This window comes from Haemorhous mexicanus, chromosome 1 (genome assembly GCF_027477595.1).
Source record: "Haemorhous mexicanus isolate bHaeMex1 chromosome 1, bHaeMex1.pri, whole genome shotgun sequence".
Classification (NCBI taxonomy): Eukaryota; Metazoa; Chordata; class Aves; order Passeriformes; family Fringillidae; genus Haemorhous; species Haemorhous mexicanus.
Genome location: NC_082341.1, coordinates 62,779,875 through 62,803,948, shown reverse-complemented (window position 1 = coordinate 62,803,948; position 24,074 = coordinate 62,779,875).

The window sequence follows — 24,074 nt, the reverse complement described above, 5'->3', positions numbered from 1 at the left end:
AAAGGGGAGCTGAAAATAAAACAGTTGTTCAGTATTATACTTATGAAAATAAATGTTCAGTTGAGTTCAATATGGGATAGATGCAAATGCACTCATGACATAAACAATTTTATTTTCCTCCTTTAGAATGACCTTGCAAAACCAGCTTTATTACAAGAAGTAATAACTGACTCATCATGTTGACTAGTTCAAAATTAAAAGTGCCTCTGACTTTCCACACTGTCCAAGCAAGGAAGGTAATAGACTCTATATTGGTAAGAAGCCAGCCAGCTCCTCTCAAGGTCACCCAGTCAGGCACTGCTATTTTTGGTAGGTAAGCAAGGCCAAACCACTGCAATTTTCAAAGAAAGGAGACCTAATAAATTTGAGAGGTAAGGACTGGGAAAAAAGGCAAGTCACCCCACTGTGGGGAAGGAAGGTGAACGCAGTGCAGCTATCTGGGCCATATAGCAAGCCTGCTTCAGCTGCCCAGTGTCATAAAAACTAAAAAAGAAGGATGGATTATAAAAATGTAATAAAACTGTTTATTTGTCCTTATTTCAGTTCTGTTGGATGCCTTTACTTTCCAAGAGAAGGCATCAGGCAGAGGATATTTTAAAATAATGTAACTGCAGTACACAGCTCAAGATCTGATTGTAAAGAGATTGTTCTTGGAGGGTGTGCCATTGCAGGATTGCAATCTGTCACTGAGGGATTGTGTTGCACACCCTATGGGCTTTCTGAGTGCACCCTACATGTGCTTCTCTGTGGCCACCCTTCAAGGCAGGGACATTGCCCACCCTCCCAGGAGCTGGCTGGAGTGCAGCTGCCCTGTGGTCACCTCACTCAGGAATGGTTGGGCTGAGTCCTGCCAGTCTGGCTCACCTCCTGCTCCTGCTCTGCTCGTCCTTCTCTGCTCCTCCTTGCCATTGCCTGACAGGTTGTCCCGTTTTTGGCAAATCTGGGAGGAAACCTCCGAATGGGGTCCTTCTAGAAAGCAAATTCAAGCAGCCCCTAGCCCAACTGGTTCAGGAAAATATTTCCTCAGAGAAAAGTGTAAAAAGCTGTTTAAGAAATGAAGTATTCACAAGCATAAAAAAAGGAATAATATTGAACAAAAAAACCTCTCGCTGTTCTGAGGAGATGGCAAGTTCAGAAATTCCTTGTCAAGAGGTGTAGCTTGGCTCTCTCAGTCTCTTATCTGTCCCTCCGGCACTGGGCCCTGGGGGCCACAGGTGTGAGCTCCCCGTGTTTTTCTGGGTTTTCAGTCCAGAGCAGGTTTGGACAGTTCCAAGAAAAAGAAAAGTCATGGTCATCCAACATTGGGAACTTCTTTGTCTCAGCTAACTAAAAACTAAGAGCAAAGGAGAGCTCTGTCCTGCTGTCTGTATAGCAGACAACACAGTCCATGAGAAGGATAAAGGGGAGCAAGTGCAGTTTCTGATAACAAACTGAGCTTCTTCTCCCTCCCTCTGCTCTCAGAACCAGTCTTAAAGGTGCAGAACTCAATATCCAGCTTAAACAGGGGATACAAGCATCATACAGTCCCCCTAAGACACAGGTGAATCTTACAGCAGATATATGCTCAAGAAAAGATAGTATTTATTTTACATACACTCTTTATGGACCTAGGCCATTCAGACTTGGAAGAGAGGAGATTAAGAGGGCTGTTTGCAGTCCCATCACAAACACCCAATGTGTATACCATTATTCTTCACAACACTGAAGAACAAGAGCAGTAAAAAATGAGCACTGCAGCATGATAGCATGATAGTGAAAAGATAAAACTGTATTCAGGCTAAACAGGGAAACTGCTTTCTAAGCCTGAGGGTTTCAGCTACAAAGCCAATGTTAAGATTATGTTGATCAGATTGCTTTTCTACACAGAAAAAAGAATAGGACAATCAAGCAAATTAGCAGAGGGAGGAGACAGTGCATGCCTGGAACATGTGCAGTAAACCACAGAATTCATTATGAATTGTATCTGTGTGCACATTTGCTAAGCCAGCTGTGTATAATATTTTAGATATGCTTTAGGGTTGTTTTGCACTAATAATGCTTTAAAGAATATTCTGTTTTTACACTGAAAGTCTGTCCCTTCAGTGTACTGAAAGTCACCATCCCTTTGAACCAACCATATTAATTAATAATCCACCATTTTGATGCTTTTGGTTTAAGGAGAATGAAGCATTCTGCCAGAGAATGTTGCAAGGAATACCATTTTCCAGCACTCTCAGCAAGCTGTTACTCCTGCAGGCACATCTGCATGCACACCTCCAGTTAGTGCTGATGATGGTGTTATGTGCATGCAGTGTGGATATACAGCTACCTAGCCACCTATTGTGTCTAGATATAGATAGATACTGGTGTAGATAGGGATCCTCTCCTCCTAGTAGACAGATACACAGGTATCTAACTAGCAGGCTTTATACAGATATCTATATCTATGTATCTAGATAGATAAAGTCAGATTATAGACTATCTATCTCTCTATCTGTCATGGTTTAACACTGGCCCCATGCCAGGCACTCACAAGAGTCGTTCGCTCACCCTCCCCTGCCACAGCTGGGCAAAGGAGGGAATAAACAATTAACGAAGGGCTCATGAGTTAAGGAATGGGAGAAAATTCTTCAAGGGCAAAACAGGCTCAACTTAAGTTGCAAAGTAAATTTATTACTAACAAAATAAGAGCAGAATTATGAGAAGTAAAATAAGTCCTTAAAACACCTTTCTCTCCTCAGCCCCTCCCACTTTCCTACCAACAGCACAGGGAGACAGGGAATGAGGGTTTTAGTCAGTTTTTCACCCCAGATTTTCAGGGGTGATGCTCACCACTGCTCCAGGAGACAGTCCTTCCCCTGTGAAACTGTGGGGTCCCTCCCATGGGAGACAGCTCTCCATGAACTTCAACGGGAATGGTTGCAATCTCATGAGCAGCAACCCTATTGCATTTGCTACAATGTGAACTCCCGCCATGGGCAAACAGTCCTCCCAAAACTGCTCTGGTATGGATCACTCATCCAGGGGTGCAGTCCTCCAAGGACAGGCTGCTCCAGTCTGGAAGCAGAGGCTCCCTCTCTCCACTGGGCGTCCCACTGGATCACAGCCTCCTCCAGGCATCCACCCACTCCAGCATTGGCGCCTCCCCACAGGCTGCAGGTGAATCTCTGCATCCTCCATGGATCCCCATGGGCTGCAGGGCACAGCTGCTCCACCATGGTCATCACCATGGCCTGCAGAGGAATCTCAGCTCTGGTGCCTGGAGCACCGCTTCCCCCTCCTTCTTCACTGACCTTGGTGTCTCACATGTTCTCTCCCCTTCTCTTCTCTGACTAGAAGAAAAATTGTGTGCCCTTTGTTTTGATTTTCTTCTTAAATAAATAATTACAGAGACATTATCAACCTCTCTAATTGGCCCAGGCTTGACCAGCAGCATGTCCATCTTCAGAGACATCAGGAATTGACTCTGCTGGGCATGGTGGAAGCTTCCATCACCTTCTCACAAAAGTCCCCTCTATGGCCCACCCTGCTCCCAAAAAGCAGGCTGTGCAAAACCAATACCTTGGTCAGATCTGATACTCTGTTATCTATCTATCTATCTATCTATCTATCTATCTATCTATCTATCTATCTATCTCTAGATCTACATAATTGCCGATCTAGATCTGCAAATATCTGCCTAGACAGATGTCCAGACAGATAGATCCAGACAGATAAATATGTCTACCTGCATAGATCTGTGTCTACCTTTGTATGAGTCTATCTGTTCCCAGCCAGATGACCGTAGATCCTGGGTGCTGGACCAAGACATATAATTCAAATACTTGCTGCTTGTTCCATTAACTTCAGCCCAGCTCAGGAAAGTAATGTTCTCCCCAAGCTACCTGTATGGACAGAAGGAAACAATATTGCTCACCACGCACCATTTGAGACAGTTGTGCTAAAACAACAGGAATTTGACTGGATTTCATCACAAGTCTCTCAGATTCTTCATTTTCTTGAAGACATTTAATTTAGATTACTGTTAAAGTAAATTAAATTAGTATTAATCTAGTCTGTGAAAATGATGCTTCAGAAAGATGGATGTATTTCTCTTGGCATGCATGAAGATGAAATTATAAGTTGTTTGAATCTCAATGCAGATGGACCCTTTCTAATGAGTTATCACCAATATGTAAGATGTATTGATTATGTCTGTAGGTTGTCAATAGGATCAGAGAAATCAGATTGTGTTCAGAGATGAGACTATGATACCACTCTGGTTCTAAATTATGTCTGGGTAGAAAAGAATGTGGAATGTCCCCATCGAGTTAGATGGACACAGGTCTGAGCAAAACTGACAGTTGAGATGTGGTTTATCAGACTGGCTTTGCAGGTACTGGCTAAACTTTGTTACCAACGCTATCTAGTCTAAATGATTAACTGAACAGAAATAAATCAGACAGAAAAACATTTAATAAAAACCTAGTTAGTGGTAGCTATTAGACTGAGTTATCTTCCTAGGTCCCTGATGTTTTTCAGCAAATGGAGGGAAAAGAAATGTCTTGTATTGCCATTGTTTTTCTAATTTTGGTGATGATTATCATTTTATAGGGCCTGAAAACTGTGTATTAGTCTCCAGACTATCTCAATTACAGTTGTGGTTAAGATTTACCCTATCTGACTTAAATTTTCATGAGTACTATCTGAACACCTGGTTTTTGATGTTCAAAATAATTTAAAATAAAATCTAATTTTGCTTTGTTAATTTTGCAGTGAACATGAGGCATCATTTGCCTGCCACACACTTGTTTACTACCTCCAGCTCCAATTCATAATTGTTCCTACACAGAGCAATATATTTAACTATCTATGGTAAAATTTCTACCACTATGGCCTAAGGAATGACATGAGAAAATCTGTAGTAATGTAAACCGAATGATTACCTAAGTGCCCAATGTGTTCTTAGAAGAGGGACATGGCAAGCACATACTCAACTCATCACTAGTTCAACACAAGTTTGAATCTCTAAATGGGATGGAACTAAAAGATGAGTCTCACTGGACAGAAGGTCAGTTTAACCATTGTGAACCATGACATGGTAGTTAAGGTGACATTTTCCTGAAAGGAATACCAAAGACTGCCTTTACATTCTCAGTGTGCCTACTCCTTTAGGCACACTGATGAGCATTTTGTACAAATTCTGGTGCTCTTCAGATGAGATTGTGTGGCAAATATAGATCAAGAAATGTTTGTCATGCACAAATTATGATTTCTTTCAATCACAACACATTATATGCAGGTATCTCAGTTGAGTAATTCACATGGTATATTTCAATAGTGTATTGTGGAGTCCTGCATTTCTGAAAATTGCTGGGGCTTCTGAAGGACAAAAGTAAAACAAGAATGTAAAAAAAAATGAGAATCCTACGGGTTTCAGTCACTCCTCTCCCACAGAACTACACAAGCATTATTTTTATGGTGAATAAATACTTTGATCCATGTCTTTGAAGCATGGCACAGTTTCCTTCACAGACAGTGCTGCTTCACTGTTTTCAAAGAATAATACTCACATTGAGTTCTTGTTTCAGAAAGTCTGCCCTCACTGGCACTTCTGCTGTGCTGATGGAGAAAATATCAGTGCCTTATACCATATATTTTCCTCATATTCTTATAGGATAAAATGATATAACGTACCAATTGGTTTTATTTGGGTCATAACCATGCCTGGTATTGCAGGTCTGAATTTCCTAAAAGCACAGGAAACTATCTGCCTTGCCAGATATATATCAAAATTTTATGACAACAAAATTGGAAATCATAATTTAATTTCCCCTGGAAAGATCTGTCCCAGCATTTCAAAGTGCAGAGAACCAGAAACTGCCAATATTTGCTTTTCACCAAGAGGAGCTAGTTTTCCTTTGCTCTCTTCCCTCCTTTTCTGTCCCACACTGTTTTCTCCTTAGGTACAATCTGTCTTCGAACCATATTGGCTCTGACCCTCTCTGACTCCATGCTAGGATAGTGAAAGGGAGTGAAATGGAGCAGGCATAAAAAGCCCAATAGTGTAAAAGAGGATAAAGGAAAAGGGAAGAACATGGAGTCTGTAATGCTTCACCTTTCTCAGACACGTCACATGACAGTAGAGCACATCACAGCCGGGGTTACACTGTGCCATCATATGAGATGTTATAAACTTGTGGAATAACTCCACTGAGGACTGTGCTTATCCCCTGCAAACAAATATCTTCTCTTAAAAATCAACCAGACACACAACAAAATCTCTAGGCCGACTTGAAGACAGCGTTTGAAAACTGGGTGAAAGATGAAGGTGTTCTCTGAAAGAGGCCAAATACGTATTTCTTTCTAAAATGGAGGAGAATGACAAGAAATATTGCCAACAGATCCTGTAGAAGTGACAGATATTCAGTTGAAGCATCTAGTGAAACAGTCAGGATGAATACTTGGTAGATATTCACTGAAGTATTTGAACTCTTTAATCTCTGGTTCAGATATTTTCTTAAGATGTTTCATGATAAGCAATCAAAATGCCAGTTTACCTAGAGCACCATTAGGTAAAAAACCGTAGTCTTCCCATTCTCCCCAGAACAAAACCCTTTCTGCAAAATCACCCTTAATTTTTAGGATGTGGATTCAGTCTATCCAGAACACATTTTTCCTTTGGCTAGGTCCTAAGAAAAGTCTATATATAGGAGGGTAATATTATGTACTTTATTACTACATTATTTTATCCGTGTTTTGTTTCTTTTGGGACTCATCCATTCTTTTGTTGCCATTGGACCCTGCATTCTTCATTGTTTATCAGAATAATTAGATGAAACAATAATTCAGATTTACTGGAGCTCTTACAGCTCCTTCAATTGGTTCCCAAAGAGTCTTGGAAATTTAACAAGTTCATATTTGCCTTTTTCTTTCCCACCAAGGCATGTGTGAGTTGTCTGGCAAACTGATGGTGCTGCACTAAACCGCTGCTTGGCACAAAGGAATTTGATAGCTGACTACAATTTCCCTTTCTCTGCACACCAGTGAGAGCGGGAGAGCTCAGACATTCTTCTGTTTCTCCAGATCACCGAAAAGCACTGGGTTTCACAGTGCAGAGAGCCAAGTTAAGTCTGCCTGGTCAAAAGCAACACTGTGCACAGGGGTATGAAATTAAAGGGAGATGTAGTGAGGGGGCAATAATGGTCTAACCATGCAGAGGACACTCTGGAGAGAAGAAGAAAGGAAAAGACATGGTTTTCCAGCTGGTGATATAAGCTCAGTTCCAGGGTCCTGCATGGAAGTTGGCACAGGGAGCAGAGGACTCTGCTGTGCTCTGAGCACTGCGCTCCACTGGCTCCATCACCTCTGTCACACCTTGGGGGGCCTCAGAGCACCGCCGTGAGCAACCTGCAGTGCTGTGACTCCTGTCACCCTCTCAGGTGGGCACCCACTCCTGGACTACACACAAGGTGAGCAACCTGCAGTGCTGTGACTTGTGTCACCCTCACCAGGTGGGCACCCACTCCTGGAATGCACACAAGGCACCTGGCACTACCTTAGGCTCTTCAAATAAATGTCTGGGTGTCTGTGCCAAGGAGCGCACTGCTGCACTTCTGCTTTCATAATGATTGTGTTTGACTCCCACAGGTTCTAAAGCAAACATACTCACCCCAGGTTACTACTACTTGTGGAAAGCTTACAATATGGGAAGAAAACACTGACTTTCTTGAAGGATTAAAAGACAGCCAAGCTGCTTCTTTGTGGTTCTCTGCAACATACCAGAGTGGAATCCTCTTGAAGGCCACCTATACCTTTTCTATTTTTTCTTTTTTTTTTTTTTTTTTTTTTTTTTTTTAGGAAATTCAATATCAGATCTGAAATGTTGAGGCTGAGCTGTCAGTTTAAGATTTACATAAAGCAGATCTCTGGCAAGGCTGCACAAGTCTTCAGCATGACTTCTCTTGGGAAACAGAGTTTAAAAAAATGTCTTGGAACTTGAGAAATGTAAAATAAAGAAAGATTACTGTCAAATAACAGGCTCATGGAAAACATCAGTTGTATCTGAGATGATCTGTAATGAGCTCTGTACTGATTAAAAAAACCTGAACTACTCAATGCATATTTTATCATCTACATCTTAATATATCACCAGTTAAATATGCTTGGTGACTCTGAGATGATCAGCTGCATAGGTCCTGTGTCTCAGCTCTCCAAAAAGAAAACCGTGGCACTTCATTTCCAGCACACTGGAAAACAGCCCATTCATCACTGCCACTGGGACTGCAGTTACCCGACATTTCCCTGCTAGGGAGAGCAGGGGATTTTGCCAAGAGCTATTTGCTTGCTCACTGCTGCCATGGAGCATTGTTTTTCTCCTTTGGTTGGGATTCTGTGCTCAGCACATAATAACCAGTGCACAGGGCATGTGAAAGCAGAAGCTGGAGAGATAGCAAGATGTAATTGAAAATCCGTGACAGCAATAAACAAAAAAGTAGCCAGGTGAGCTCAGGCAGATTAAAAAAAAAAAAAAAAAAAAAGAGATTGCAAGAGTCAGAATAGTCAGAATGAAGAAGCAGATTGTCCATTTACAATGGCTTGATGGTAAATACTCATGTTCTGATTTTTTTTTTTTTTCACGTTTTCCCAGGAAAGAAAATGTCAGGCCGTAGAGTCACAATGAAGTAACAATCAAAAAATTACAATAGAGTTGCACTTCTTCAATTTCCTTTTTGTTTCCTTGGACTGGCAAAATGTGCTCCAATTCAAACACATTTCTGAAGTGAACAAAAAAAAATTAATAGGGGCAACAGGGTGAGAAATTAGAAGTAAAAAGGAAGGGAGATGAAAGAAATGTGGGCTAGCAAGTGCACTGCAGGATCAGGTAAGCATGCTGTTAGTGTTCCTGACCTGGGTATCTACAGGTCCTGGGAGATATCTGATGGGCTGTTGCTCTGACAAGCAGAACACCTTGTAGGTTTGTTTTAAGGAAAAACAAAATCAGACAAAGGAGAGTGTCAGATCCAACATTTGATAAACTTGGCCTAAAACTGAGCATCAGTTGAGGAATTAAGCTCTTATGGTTTTCATTATTTTAACATATATGTGTGGTGATAAGGAATCACTTACCCAAGTCCTAGAATGGTAATGCAGATCCAACAGTCCCCAGAGGGAGACCCAGTGCTTCCCCTGCTGTCTTATTTTCCATTTTTTCTTCTTATAAAAATACATCGATTGCTTCTTAAAAAGAAAAATGAACAACTGGCCTCCAGTATAAAAAGTGACACCAAATCACACACATGCACAGTTTTCTAAAATATATGTGCTTTTCCCATAGGCAAAAAATATAGAATTAGTGGAAATCTAAATAGTGCTCTCCCATTATTCTGTACTAATAATGCCTCCATTTAATTTTTGTTACCCGTTTCCCAATAGATTTCACAATTATGCCAAACCAGATAATACAGAATGAAGTGTTTACCCAATATATTTTTCATCTACATTTCACAAAAACATTAGGTAAAATCCTGGTGCTGGACATGATCCTGTATCCAGCAACAGACAGGGGATACCAGCACCTAGGAAACTTTTATTTTATGAAACAATAACATCAAATTTATGCATAAGATGCGCTCACCTAACTTTAGCTTGCAGTAAGTAAAGAAAGCAAGGTTCTCACAAGTGTCTTCCATTTTCTCTCAGAAGAAACTTCACCATGAGGAGGCCCTGAACATGGTTAGAGCCCAGTGTGACATCAGGGGTGGATCATGCCCACTCCTACACAGAACATAGGGAAGGGCAAAGAACTTTAGGAGAAAGCTCTTCTGCTGAGATGTAACTTAGAAATCCTGGCTTTCAGTACTAAATTGGAAAGACATACCTCTGCACTTATCTGCTATGGAATCAAGAATTCCTCGGAATACTTTCTCACAGAAGTTAGTCTCATGCTGGACCCCTACCCCTAACACCCATTCAAAATAACACCCTGGAGAATTAATGGCATCCTCCCCCTCAAGAGACCCCTCAGCCATCCACCTCAGGCTCTGAGTGCCAGCCACAGCAACTACGAGGAGAACAGCAGTCAAGCTGCTTCCAGGATGGCAGCAGGAAGGAATTACAGAGACTTTCACTTTGGCCACAGTTCTGCTTTTCTCATCCAGAATTTCAGATAGAGAATTATCCAGAATCCACATGATTTGGCACTATCAGGAGGGTAACCAAGACCCCAAGCAGATGCTGAGCTCAGAGTCTTGTGTAACCCATTGCTGCCTTAAACTGAGTCAAAGTTAAGACACTAGCTGGGCTGAAACCTTGCGTGAAAACATGTGACTCTCTTTTTAAATGAAAATATTCTTTCTTCAAATGAATTTTCATGAAAACCAAACATTAATATATCTTCCCACAGTGCCCAGAAAACTGGCTATTTCTAATTTTTTGTACACATAAACCATATCTGTACATGAACGTGTTTGAATATAGAACTGTATGTACCTAATTTGTAAATTAGATGATTGCTAATATAAAAATTAATGTAGATTTTCAGGGGGTTTTAGATAATGGAATTGTTTCTCTTGTTTTTGTGAGGACATTGAGTATCATTTGCATAATCTTATATCAGCTAAGTGTTTTCTAAAAGAAAATCCAGTCAAAAGAAAGCTCAGAAGGTAACTTCACTCTAAATATAAACAGATACAAACAATACTGGGGAAAAAAGGCCAGGCTAAAGGACAGAGTTTTTCTGCAGTGTCAGCCTCTTTTTCTGAACTGTTCTTTTGTTTGCACTGATACTTCTTTTTTTTTTTAATTATTTTTTATTAAATATAAGTTCTTAAATTATGCTTTTCTGATTCATCAGGCCTCTTTGTTGCATTCTAAGATAAATATTCCCCCTCCGTGATTTATTTTTACCTTCTTTTATATTGATAGAGGTAAGACCAGAGAGGGAAAGCTTTCTTAGCTCCAGTGCTAATATTTAGCACAGAATTCACTTGGTAGCAACACGGCTTTAGCCTGGGCTGCCGAGCAAGCAATAAACCCTTTAAATGGCTCAGGGACCACTGGGGCCAGTGCTGTGCACAATTCATGAAGGCAGGCCTGCAAAGGCTGCTGCTTGGATATTGCTTTCCACGCCTGGAGCTCCCTGTATGCATCCAGCCGAGCCTCTTTTGTAATCCTTGATATTGATCAATCCTCAAGAGCACTGCCGTGGGCAAGGAGCTGGAGCTGGAGGTCAGAGCCTAAAGAATCTGCCATTCCCCTCCCTAAAGAACCTGCCATTCCTCTCCTAAAGACCCTGCCATTCCCCTCCTAAAGAACCTGCCATTCCCTTCTTAAAGAACCTGCCATTCCCTCCCTAAAGAACCTGCCATTCCCTTCCTAAAGAAGCTGCCATCCCCTCCTAAAGACCCTGCCATTCCCCTCCCTAAAGACCCTGCCATTCCCCTCCTAAAGACCCTGCCATTCCCCTCCCTAAAGAACCTGCCATTCCCTTCAAGGAAGGATGCTCTCTGCCCATTTGCCTTGGCTCAGGCTCCTGCTGCTGCTGAGTCTGGGAAGCAGGCATGCTGTCCCCACTGCCAGGGAAAGAAGGAGAGGGAACAGACAAGGAGATGACATGACAAACCCAAAACCAGCAAGGGCTTCGTGGAGCCCTGGTAATAAAAGACTAAGAGCACTCTCTGATATAGTGACGGATTCTGCCATTATGTTCTGCACATATCAATAAAGTCTATTTCTTTCCCCACTTCCTACCTCTCTATTTATTTTCTTGCTTACAGGACTTGCCAGGACCCCTCACTGTGCTTCATTTCCATTACTCTTTCCAGTTTAGTTTCTTTAGTATCAAGATTTCTTTACTTTTTTCCCTTTTTCTTTTTTTTTCCAGTAAAATAGTCTAGGGAATTTTTATTCCTTCATGCTTGATAGCAATTTTCTGCAGTCATCTCTGGCCTCTGTGGCAATTTACAATGATTAGCAGTTTTCAAGAGGTAATGAGTTCCTATCTTTTCCTTCTCCCCCTCTCTCTTTCCCTCTCGGCTGCTTTCTCTGGCAGAGTCTTCCAGTTATTTAAAATAAACAGACAACTGCAAAATTATCAACCTTAATGCCAAAAAAGAAAATAGAATTGAGCCTTCTAAAGACTGAGGAAAGAGAGGGAGAGCTTGATAAGTATTGCTACATTTTCTTTCAAGTCCTGGGGTTGGGATTTCTTTTCTCCCTCATTTAATTTCTGTTTAAGAACAAAATATTTTTGTGTTTGCAAGAAAAAGGGAATGACTGATTTTAGATTTTCATTCTCTCTTTGCTAGAGCCTGGCACTTTATTGAAAATAAAATTTAAAAAAAATTCCACCTTACAAATGAAAGCATCTGTTTAACTGAAAAGCCACTTGAGAAAAAAAAATAATAAAAAATAATTATTATTTTACAAAGCAGGACTGAAATATCCAGAGGTCAGTAGGAAATGACTAGAACTCATTTAAAGGTGTCCATTTCATTTTTCTGAAACCTCCATTTCAGCTGATGATAAAAATCCACGTCAAATGATCCATCCTCATTTCACACAAAATTACTTGCCTCTTTAGAAAAATTGCAGAAGCCTTTTAAAGACATTCTCTTTAAGGAAGCCTATTTGTCAAAGTTTGCTGACCACATACAAAGTAGCCCTCAAAGACAGTGTCCAAGACTGTCTTCTCCTGCAGCTTGCTGTGGTCCAAGCAGGAGAGGGAGCCAAGCAGGAGTGGGTAAGAGCTGCGTGGCAGTGCCATCTCTTGTTTGCAGGTGCTGAGTGTCAGGGCACAGCAGACACCTCCACTGGGCTCTGTCCCCCGGGGCCAAACAAGTTCCTGGGAGGGACCTTCTGTCTGTCACCTAGCACAGAATGGTGATAAGAAGTGTGGCACTCTCACCATTTGCTCTGCTCGTTGCCATGATGAGCCTTGGTAACATCTCCCAGATGCTGTGTTCAGGTCTCTTCATTTCCCTTATGTTCCTGGAGAAATGCTTGCATTGTTTTCTGTCTATCTGATATTGCAGACTTTCCTTTTTTCTTGTTAAGAAATTGGTATTTTTAAAGATCCTGTGGGCCTTTTGGAAAAACACTCATAGCTGCTTTGCTTTTCACTTGAAGCCCTCCAGGGACAGCAGGTCTTTTGTTCTTCTGCTCCTCAAAAAGCCCAAGTGAACCAGAAGATAACATTGAAATCCTGTAAAAGAGCTGTGCTTGCTGATGGCTCAAAGGTTGGCCCAAGTCCAAGACCAGTGCCAACAAGCAGCCTGGATCCATCCAGCCTATTTTAGGAACAAACTTCCAGCTCTCTGAACACAAGTCATACTCATTCTCCAGCCTGAAGGCTGGGGAAAAATTCCTAATTTTTTTAATTATTAGTAAAAATGAAGGCAGATCATTACCCTAAGACTATCTAGTCAGCATCAGCATACTTTATTATTATTATTATTATTATTATTATTAATCTCTTGTCTTAATAGAAGACTGTCTTTGACAGGGTCTTTTACAGAAACAAAGTGGAATTTGACCCAACAGGAACATTAAAGTGGGAGATCCTCCGCAAGCTGCTTTTTTTTTTTATACAGAGAACACAGCAAAGCGTGCAGCTCCAGTACTTTCTCCACTGTTTATTCCTCCCTCAATTTAATCTCATCCTCTACATTTTCCAGTTGTCATCCTGAAGTATTTTGGCAGAATTCACATGCCTATCAAGGTTTGGCCTGGCTCGTGTCACTTTACCACCCTTACACGCTTGTATACGTTTCAGCCTTGCAATAACAGAAACTTAACATACTGTAAATAAACCCCATTGTTTTTACCCACGTGCAAGCCTATTATCATTAGTCTTAACTTTGCAGAGAGCGAACATGTTCTGACTTAGTACAACATGATTTTTCCATTCTCCTGCTGATTTCTCTCAATATTTTATTTTAAGCTTTTTGTAGCTGAATATAGGCCAAACTTGGGATACTTCATCTGCTCACACAGAAACAATCTACTCGATTCCAACTGTGAGCCCAAGCCACTCAGATTGCACAAGAAATGGAAAAAGAAATTGGTTGTATGTTTTTTCAGCAAGACCTTCAGGTCCAAAGAAGCCAAATTTTCCAGTGGCATGCTTCTGTCCAGGGGACACAGTATATACTGCAGGGAGGGAGCCTGCTCGGCTGGGGCTGATCTCATGAAGAGAGCCCAGACATGGTGCTTGGACCAGTCAACACCAAAAGGCAGATTCAAGTCCAGGTGGATGGCCTTTGGCAGATTGGGTGAAAGCCTGAATTAGAGTCATTAAGTCACTTCTGCAAATGGCACAGTCCTGTAGTTTTGGGGGGGTTTTTTAATGTTTTTTTTTAATCACACCTTCACTTTTTTATATTATCCTATACTGTAATCTACTAGGCCTCTGTTTCTCAAGAATCTTCTTCCCATTTTGGCATATTGGAGCATGATAAAATAAATTGGTTAACTTCTTCTTATTTTCTTATGAAAAGTTAACAGAATAAATTTACTTAGGTGTACCACAGGGAAACAGGTTGCCTATTTTCCTGCCCTTTTTTTTTCCCCCCACTGGATGACTCTGGAACAGTATATAAAACTCCCCAACTGAGGTCTCACTAGAGGGAATTAGAGGAAAAATTGCTTTTTTTTTTTTCTTTTTGGTATTCGGTACATTGGTTTCTAAGGACTGAGTTGGCTCTTGTAGCTCCAACATCATAAATGGATATCCTGTAGAATTGGGTCTTTTTCTGACCCTTCTCAGAAGCATTGTTTTTGGAGATAATAACTAATTTCAAATTTGGTAACTTAAAAAAACTCTAGCAATGATCAGATGTATTTATTTTCTGGAGTAAACTGAAGCAGCCATCAACTAAGATTGTCATGGTGAATGGTTATGTCTTAAATCTTGGAAAAAAAATGTTAAAAAGGGATCCATTTTGCAAAGTGCTAAGTGCTACAGTATACTTTCACATGAATATCTGGAAAAGGAGAAAAAATAATATTGTAAATTAAATAACTTCCAGTTATGAGTTTAGCACCTCAAAAAGAAAAAATAAAAAGAAAGACATTTTCTTTTGAAGCCTTTCCTGCCAAGCATGAGTAAAACAACAGGTCTGCATTCAGACTCTGGCTCATGGGTATTCATGTAAACAGATAAACAAAGGAATGGTAAAGAAAGCATTACACAGCTTAAAGTCTGGTCCAGTATCAGATGAATAATAAATACCTTGGTGTTGGCTGAGCAATGGCAAAATTCATTTCTACATGTCAGGAGACAATGAGCTCACTCAAGGAGCCTTGTGTGTGAAAAGAGATTTCAGAAGAAACATATCACAATGTAATTGAGAATTTGTTATTGCCAATCCTAAGGCTTTGCATTTACATCCCCCACTTTTTTTTTGCTTTGATTTGTCTCTGCATGCCCTGTGTTGCAGTAAGTACATGTACCTGAGCCAAATATGAGCAAAAGAGGGACATACAGAAAACACAGTGCCTGGGAAGAGGTTCTAGAGTCTACTAGAACAATTACCCAGTTGCTCACATCCAATATAATTTGTTCAGGAGTGGCAAGATATTTCAGTTACAATTATTCTCTTTTTTTAGTTTTTTTTTGTTTTTTTTAATGCTAAACCCTGGCCAACATGGATGGCAAGTGACAAAACGTCTTCAGCCTTTTAGCACACACTCTTAGTAATCATAACAACATTTTTGTATTATTATAGGCAGTACTGGCAGTGTGTTCAATTGTGCATGGAATAAATAGCTCACATTAGCAGTGTGCCTTAAAATTCATGTGATGGTAGCAGCCAGCTTAATTAAGCACATCTTTCTGGGAAATCAGTAATAACAGTAAGGAATGAACCTGCTGCTGACCTGCAGCAACGAGAACTCCTTCAGAACATTTCTGAGTTTGAAACTCAGTGTCACCAAATCTACCTGCTCTGTAAGGCAGACTCTGCCTACTCTGGGAAAGGCAGGTAAGATCAACAATATTCATCTTAGTTTGATAATTATCCCTTTCTTCCTTCCTGGCCTTGGTCAATTCATGTCTCCCATCATCTGCTATTGTTTTCCAGTGATGGGATTTTCAATATATGGTTCAACCAGATGTGGGGCTGCTGTGTGATTAAGTGCCAGAATTCTTCCACAGAAAACATATTTAAGAGTAGTTTAGATATTTTGGCCAGTTAACCAGAAGCAAGAAGCATCCATTTAGTTTCAGAAAACTAAATGTATCTATTCAGATTATGCCAACCTAAAACATGTGTGAGGGGAGGAGAAGCAAATACCTTCTGCAGGAGAATTGTCTCTTATTTTAGACAAAAAAACCTTTTCAATAAAAAGCAAAACAAAGAACCTTTTCACTGGAAAATTCCCAACTAACTCTAACATTGACAGATTGTGACTTCTGAGAAAAAGCCAAAAACAAGCACAAAGTCATAGAGCCTGGAAAACTTGCCTTGCAAGGAAAAAAATTGAAAAAGCTGAGGGCAAACATTTGACAAAGATGGAAAGACAAATAGATGTTTAAACATATTTGAACTGCATAAACATCAAGCACAGAGAGAATTTTTGTAGCTAGACACATGCTCTCATAGAACAGATTAAGGAGACTTGTAGTCACGGGGCAGCCTAACAAGACAGGAAGTTGAGACACAGAGTACGTTTTTATGGGTGATATCATATTTATAATTAGCAGTAGAAAAATTGGAATGGTTTAAACTACACTGCGTTAATGTTTGGTACCTAGAGAGGTAAGCAGAAAACAAATTAAACAAATGGAAATAGTAAAGGATATAGCTGCTAGGAAATAAAGGAAAGGTACAGAATACCCTGTATCCATATTGGTAAGGAAATGTGAGCAGCTTAACTGAGAATTTTCTGATTTTTATTTATTCATCCAGAGACCAGAATATAAAGGACCTGAATTCCATGCATGCGACACCACAGACACAGAGGAGACATTGTTGACAGGCTGTCATTACTATGACAATTATTTAAATAAAAACTATAAAGTTCTAGGAAAAGGCAGCTAAAACCAGCAACAGTAAGTGAGGAAAGGGATGTGGGAGAAACCATGAACAACGTCCTTCAGCAGTTTGAGCTCTGCCAAAGGGCTCAGTCAGGAACAAAATATACAGTAAGTTAGTTGAAAAGAGACATTAAGGGGAAACCTTTCCTTTTCTTTTTTCTTTCTCTTCATTTCTTAGTAGCAGTGATACCACCTAAGCCAAACAAAGGACCAATGAAGAGATTAGAAACAGTACCTTGCACTCAAAGTCTCTGAAATTATGACCAGTTATATAACATTGCGATTTCTAGTGGAAAAAATAATTCTTATTTTAACAATTAAGAATACAACTAAGAATCACAACCATCAGAATAAAGATTTTTTTTTTTATTCATCACAGTGTCAAAAGTTTAACCAAGCTGGCTTTGCAAAGCTTAAATGAAGAAATTCTAGAAATCACAAATAATAATGAGCCATAAACTGCAGGACTGACACCAGTATGTGCTTTTGCCCCAGATGGCCATCAGCCAAATTTTGATAGAATTAAGATAAAGTCACTGGGTAAAGAAAAGCCTTTAAAATGTACATAAAAACATAAAGTATCTAAAATAATCAAGGCCTCAAAATCAGTAGCAAAAAGTTAGAATATTTTCAGTAGTCCAGAGAGAACATTTCTATGACTTTCTTCCAAGTGTTTGGAGCCTATACGCCAGTAAGCAAGCAAGGAGTTCAACAATAGGTATGGGAAGAGACAGAGCAAAAGATACTGAGGTTCAGTTGATTCCTCTGCTGAGTTGCTGAGGTGCATTGGGTGCTTTGCTGCTGATCTGACATGGTAGCAAAGCTTCCCCATAACTGTGTTGTGGAGATAAAACAGAAGAATAAATATTTCCATGCACTTATCACGTGTAGCTTTGCTTCAGATTAAGTCTTTGAGTGTTTTTGTTACAGGGCCAGACCACAATACTCACACAATCTATACATAATCTGGCTGGGCAGGGTTCAGGAAAAAAAAAACAGATCTGGATTTCATTTCTTTCGGTCTTGAGAGAGCTTGAGAAATTTGAAAAGCAAAATAAAACCAACTAAGCCCTCTTCACCTCCATATCCACCCCAAGGAGCTGTGGAAAGCAGAGGATTCTTGGGGAATTACACTGATAATCTCCCCTGCTCGTTTTCAGGGGTCCTTAGCCAAGCCCCTGGGGCCAGCAGCACAAACATTGCCTTGTTCTAAGAGGCAGTGGCTGAATTCTGCTGCCATGTGGTGACTCTGGTTCAGGGGAAAAGAGAAGGGGAGGGGGAAGGGGAGAAGCCCTGCCGTTTCCATCAGTCAGACAGACAGCGAATTGAGGAAGGAGCAGAAGTTGTTTAGGACTGTCTAGCAAGTGACAACTGCTTGATTGGCAGAGAGCCACGATGAGCATGCTGTGCCTTTAAAATAGGTGTCTATCTTCAGCCTGGAATATATTCAAATCAGGTTGCATAAAAAGCTGTTCCAGCTACTTACAAGCTACTTACAGTAATTAAAAACAGAGAGCTGCCTTTGTCTCCCAGAACCTGCACAGAATAAAAAGCAAGCAGACCAAAACAAAACAAAACAAAAAAAGCAATTCCCAAGGTCTGTTCTAAGGTATTATCATTCTTTTCTGCATATGAAATTTACCTTTACATGCATAGGGTGCACAAAGTCACTTCTTAGCAGCTCTTGATGACATACACTGCAGGAGGCGAGGGTCCTACCAGAAATAGGAGGACTTAGTCTATGTAATTTGGATTTTAAAATACAGACACGGTCAGATTAGTCAAGCTCCTAGTAGGCATGACTAGGGGTAGGCAGGGAAAGTATTATGCTTCAGCCTCCTGCTCATCTTGTTTTTTTCCTCAGATTTGTCTACACTGGCAAAAAATCTCATACCCAGAGATCTGGTTTCTGAATGTTCCTGGGGCACTTCAGCAGTGTCAGGCTCAAAAATAAGAGGAACCAACTGCCAAAACTTGATTCTGGACATACTGGACATACACAATCCTACTACAGTTTTCACTGGAAATGTCTGAACGTACTCAGGGTATGGAGGTTGCTCAGTCTTCCCCAGTTCTCTGCAAAGGTGTGCGCCTGTGGAACAGCATAAATTGATTTCATGGAGGGGGTTTTGTCCCAGTGTGGTCTGCTTGCAAACATGCACCTCATTCATATATCAGGAGGGCAAAATTCCTTCTACAGAGGAAGCCACCACAATCAGATCTCTGAAACAGTGGAGTTCTCAGCTAGCTACCATTGCTGTGCTTTAATTCCAGACCACACAAAAAGGAATGGGAAAGACTCTAAATGTATTGCTGGGTAATGGGATATTAACTTTCTCACAATTTAGAGACATGGAAAGAATGGCAGTACAACAGTCAAACAAAATATTCATATACACCGTATACAATATATCAATACGATATGTACATATGTTGGGCAATACTAGCATGATTATGAGCTTCTTCAGCTAAGTTAACACACGAGGACTTTTCATTGTCAGTGAACACATAGCATGAAGGCGCTATGATAAGTGAACCTTGCATGTTTGACATAGAGCATTGTATTTAGGGATTTCTTCAGGGTACTCAGTGTACAGGAAATACCAAGCCCAGGAGACTGGTTAAGGCAAGGCTGCCACGGTTACATGACCCCAGGTCCACCCAGCAGCCAGGCTGAGCACATCTTCCCAATAGGTGCCCAGGCAAATACCTGTATACGATCCAGACACACAGAGCTGGCCAGACAAACTGTCACCATGGGCCTCTAGCTGGGTAATAATTAGCATTGATTCTATGATTCTTAGAAGGCTGATCAATTACTTTATTATACTGTACTTATTAAGAAACTTACTGCTCTTACAGACAGCCACAATGCAGGTGGATCCAATTAGTCCTTTCATCTAAACGCCATCACCGTTGGCCAATCAAGGAATCACCCTTTGGTAAACAAATCTCCATAACACATTCCACATGTTCACAACAACAGGTGCAGCAAGTGAAGATAAGAAATGTTGATCATTCTTTTCTCTGATCTTCTCAGCCTTCCCCAGGACAATGCCTGGGAAAGTTGTGTGTTGCTCTCTGTGGCTAGAGAGCTGCTGCCACAATAAACCATCACAGACGTGCTCAGCACTCACACAAGCACACACAGCCCCTTCCCTGCTCCCCTCCAGACAGCCAGGCTATTCCCATATCCCTCCTTGTCAGTCCATTCCTTTCCCCACCTTTGGTGACTCCCCTAAAAATCCCATAATCACTTTCATATAATCCCAAAGGGCTCTTCCCTGCATTCCAGTGAGTCTTGTCCACATACTCATCTTTGCCATGGGGCTGAAGGGTCCCTGAGGACAGCTCTAGCAGCAGCTGAGACAGATTTCCTCACCTGCCCTTGTGTGTCATTCAGATTTCCCTGCCTGCCCCTGTGTGTCTGTACTCCTCTGGGTGGCTGCAGATGACGCTTTCATCAGACAAAATCCCACTCCAACTGAAGCATCCTTTTTTTATCAGTCTGCACAAAACAATTGCTGTGAACTAAATCCACCTCTGATTTCTTCCTGGAAAAGCTAATAAATACCTTTAATAAATACAATTAAATTGAGAAAGGCAAATTACTTATCATTTTTCAATTCCATTTATTAATCAATAGCAGATAGTTAACCTAATATTCAGGAAATATGCTTATCCATTATTTGCAGCATCACTTAAATTTTTTCCTAGTAAAAGAGTCTGGACTAGAAAATGGATTCAATCAAAATAGAAACCTTTTGTAATTAAGATGTAAAAGTTCTCTTTCTCTTTCCCTCTTCTCTCCCCTGGTGTTTCTGACTCCTCAATTTGTCTGAGAAAAACTTCAATTTATTGACTTTTTACTCTTCTTCAGTGTATTAGAAAAATGACTACTCTACTTCAATATTTTATTTCTGAGAGTAATTTATTCTATAAAATTTCAGTTAATTTCTTGAATTAACACTATCTTATTCCAGTGGAGTAAAATACATAGTTTTCCCTGCTTAAAACTTTATGGGAAGCTTGGAGATATTTTATTAAATATTAGTCCCCTAGCATGTCATATACTTTTAAAATGTTCATATTTTACTGGTGTTTGCAAACACATAGATAATTTCCAAAGAGTTCTATTTGTTTGTAACATATTCAAGTATGATCAAAGTAATATACAAATTTCAAGGTAATTCTTTTCAAAATAATTTTTAGATGACCAAGAAATTTTCATAATAGATCTCAATTTTTAATTTGATTAGAAAAAATACCCTCTCAAATGAACAGCATTTTACAAACATTCTACTGAGTTGTTCTTTATTTATCCACAAATGGCTTAATTTATTTTGAATGTCTTTTTTAATAGTTATAACTCATCAGTCATCAGCAAAATTACTTTTATTCAATGATAAAGGCTACTCATTTCATTAAATATGTTTTCAGAGCATGTCTGAGCCATTTATAGAAAAGGACAGTTTTTATGATGTATTATACTGTCTATCTTTGTAGTAATCTGTGGTGCTTGATAATATAATTGTCATGTCCTCTAAATGTATTGTAAATGCATTGTAAGACATTTAAGTCACTGTGCAATACTGGCAGCATGGTTTAAAACATGTCATTGACTTCCCACAACTTTTATACAAAAATCTATGAGGTTTGTTACCACCAAGGAAATAGGAACTAAATTCAATGTCTCAAGCTATATATGGGAAGGAAACAAAGACTAGGAAAGGCAGGCAGGCTAAGCAGCAAATTATATAATCTAAAATACTCAGATGATCATGATTGCTGAAAAGTAACCTTTTATCTTCTATGTTTATTCAGGTTATAAGTCTCACAAGGGTGATGCTGCAAGGTGTACACACCATGAGGTTCTACAAACCTCCTTTCCCTCACACAATGAGGAGAGCTGCACACATCACTGCGAGGATAACAAGAAATAATTCAGAGCTTGTGGAGAAGTTAAAAAACATACCCTGGAAAATGATCAGTCAGTTTTATAGAAGAGAAACAATTCAAAATATAAAATCACAGAGCCGAAGTGTGGAAAAGAGCATGAATTTACAACAGCCCAAACTCAGAGGAGGGGCCAGCACAATTTAGATCTCCAGATACAGGACATCACATCACGATCTTGATGAAGATCAATCTGCTGCAATATGCTGAGTGTGAAGCCATTCTCTAACAGAAATGTATCAACAGACATATTGGAAAGAATTCTGATAAAGGCAAGGAAAATATGCAAGTAATTTTATCCACCAATCCAAATTCATCTGCTCTCTCTAGCCTGATGACCTATAGACATCTCTCTCTGCTCCAGACTTGTCTCCTTCTTTACACAGGATAAAATCTGTGTCTGTCTCTCTGACATCTCCTCACGGGTGTTTAGCTGTCAGCTGAAGTTCAGGGTGGTTAAAACAGAATTGTGATTCCCCCTCCCCAGCTTGGTTTCTCAATCTGTGTAGACAATGCCATTATTCTGCCTGTCACTCAGGCTCACAGCATGGACATCATCTTTGGAGAGCAGTCTGAGCTGGCAGCTTCCATCATTTCAAGCCAGCCTAAGCATAAGCAGCCACAAAAAGCATAACTCAATTTTCCTGGGTGAAGTTTGAGCTGGATCAGCCCCTTAATCCTGCTGCCAGAATGGCTTCATAGAAGCTAATGAAATTGGGAGAAACAAGCAGTATGGTGCCCCTTTTGAAAACAGCCTGTTCTGCCTCACAGTGATTAATATAATCTGAATCCTAGTGCTAACACCTGCATTTTTTTTCTCACATGTAGCTGCAGAGGTGAAGCTCCTCTCACACCACATCCAGCTCCTGCATGCTACTTGAAAAATGGGACCTTGAACACAGGCACAGCTGAGCTCTCTCTAGAGTGCCCCTGGAGAAACTGTACCTTGAACCTGTTTTGGTCACTTCTGTCCATCCTTTGCTTAACAAGCTTCCTTCCCCGTCATACCCTACAGGGGCCACTTATTTTCAATGTCAGATGGTCCTAACTTCACAACTGTCCTGCCAATCATGTCAGTCCCTGCTCAAACATCTACTCTTTAGCTGGCTTAAATTTAATTGTTAGCATAATAATCAAAACAAGGTGCTCCAGCTGCTTTTAAATGGAGTTTAATCACAATTCTCTGAATTATCTCATTATTCTTCACCTGAAAGCATTAATAAAATGTACCCAAGAGTGCCTTCTGCTTCCTATTTTGTTCCTCTGAAGTTTCAGCAGATAAAATTACTGCAGCCTCAGCCCTTGTCCATTGCAAGGAGTCCATCTTCTTGCAGAAATGTCAAATGTCTCTCCTATCCACCCAAGACCAATGCACACACATAAACTGCAGGTAAAACTATGTACCACTCAGTCCCATTCCAACTGAAACTGTTGCTCAGGGAGGTGCAGACTTGACCTTTCTAGAATTTTGGTGTTTTGAAGTTCTCTGTGTGTATTTATCTACAGCCAGTCTTTTCAGCATGTGAAGGCACACCACCCAGACCTGTCAGTAGCTTACAGCTGAGAGAAGCATCTCATGGTTAGCACCGTAGTACCACCAGCTCTCACACCTTTAAAGAGCATTTAGGTAAAAGTTTTGGACCCACATTTTTGGTGCTAAGCATCAGAGCTCAGACTCAGTGAAAGCCATAGCTAGTTTTCCTTGCATTCCCATTGCCAGTCATACCAGAGGTCTCTTGAAGATTGGAAGGGAACAAGATCTTCATCTTCAGGATCCCTGAGAGTTATAAGAATTGCAAGAGCAGCAGGGTGGGTGGGAAAGACATCAACTGATTCAAAACTAAATATAAGAAATTAATATGAGTAGTGAATAGAACACACTTTATCAGGTGTGTGGTGATTAGCTGTCCCACCACAAGCATAGGAAATATCTGCTCTCTGTGGTAGTATAGGAATTCCACTCTCAATGTAAACTCTTTCCTGCTATAGCATATATGCATAATAAAATGTCCAAGAATAATCACAAAGAGAGGAAAAGATTTTGAGATTGGTAGAACAACAGCAAAAAAAAAAAAAAAAAAAAAAAAAAAAAAAAAAAAATTTAAAGAAAGGAAGTAAAACT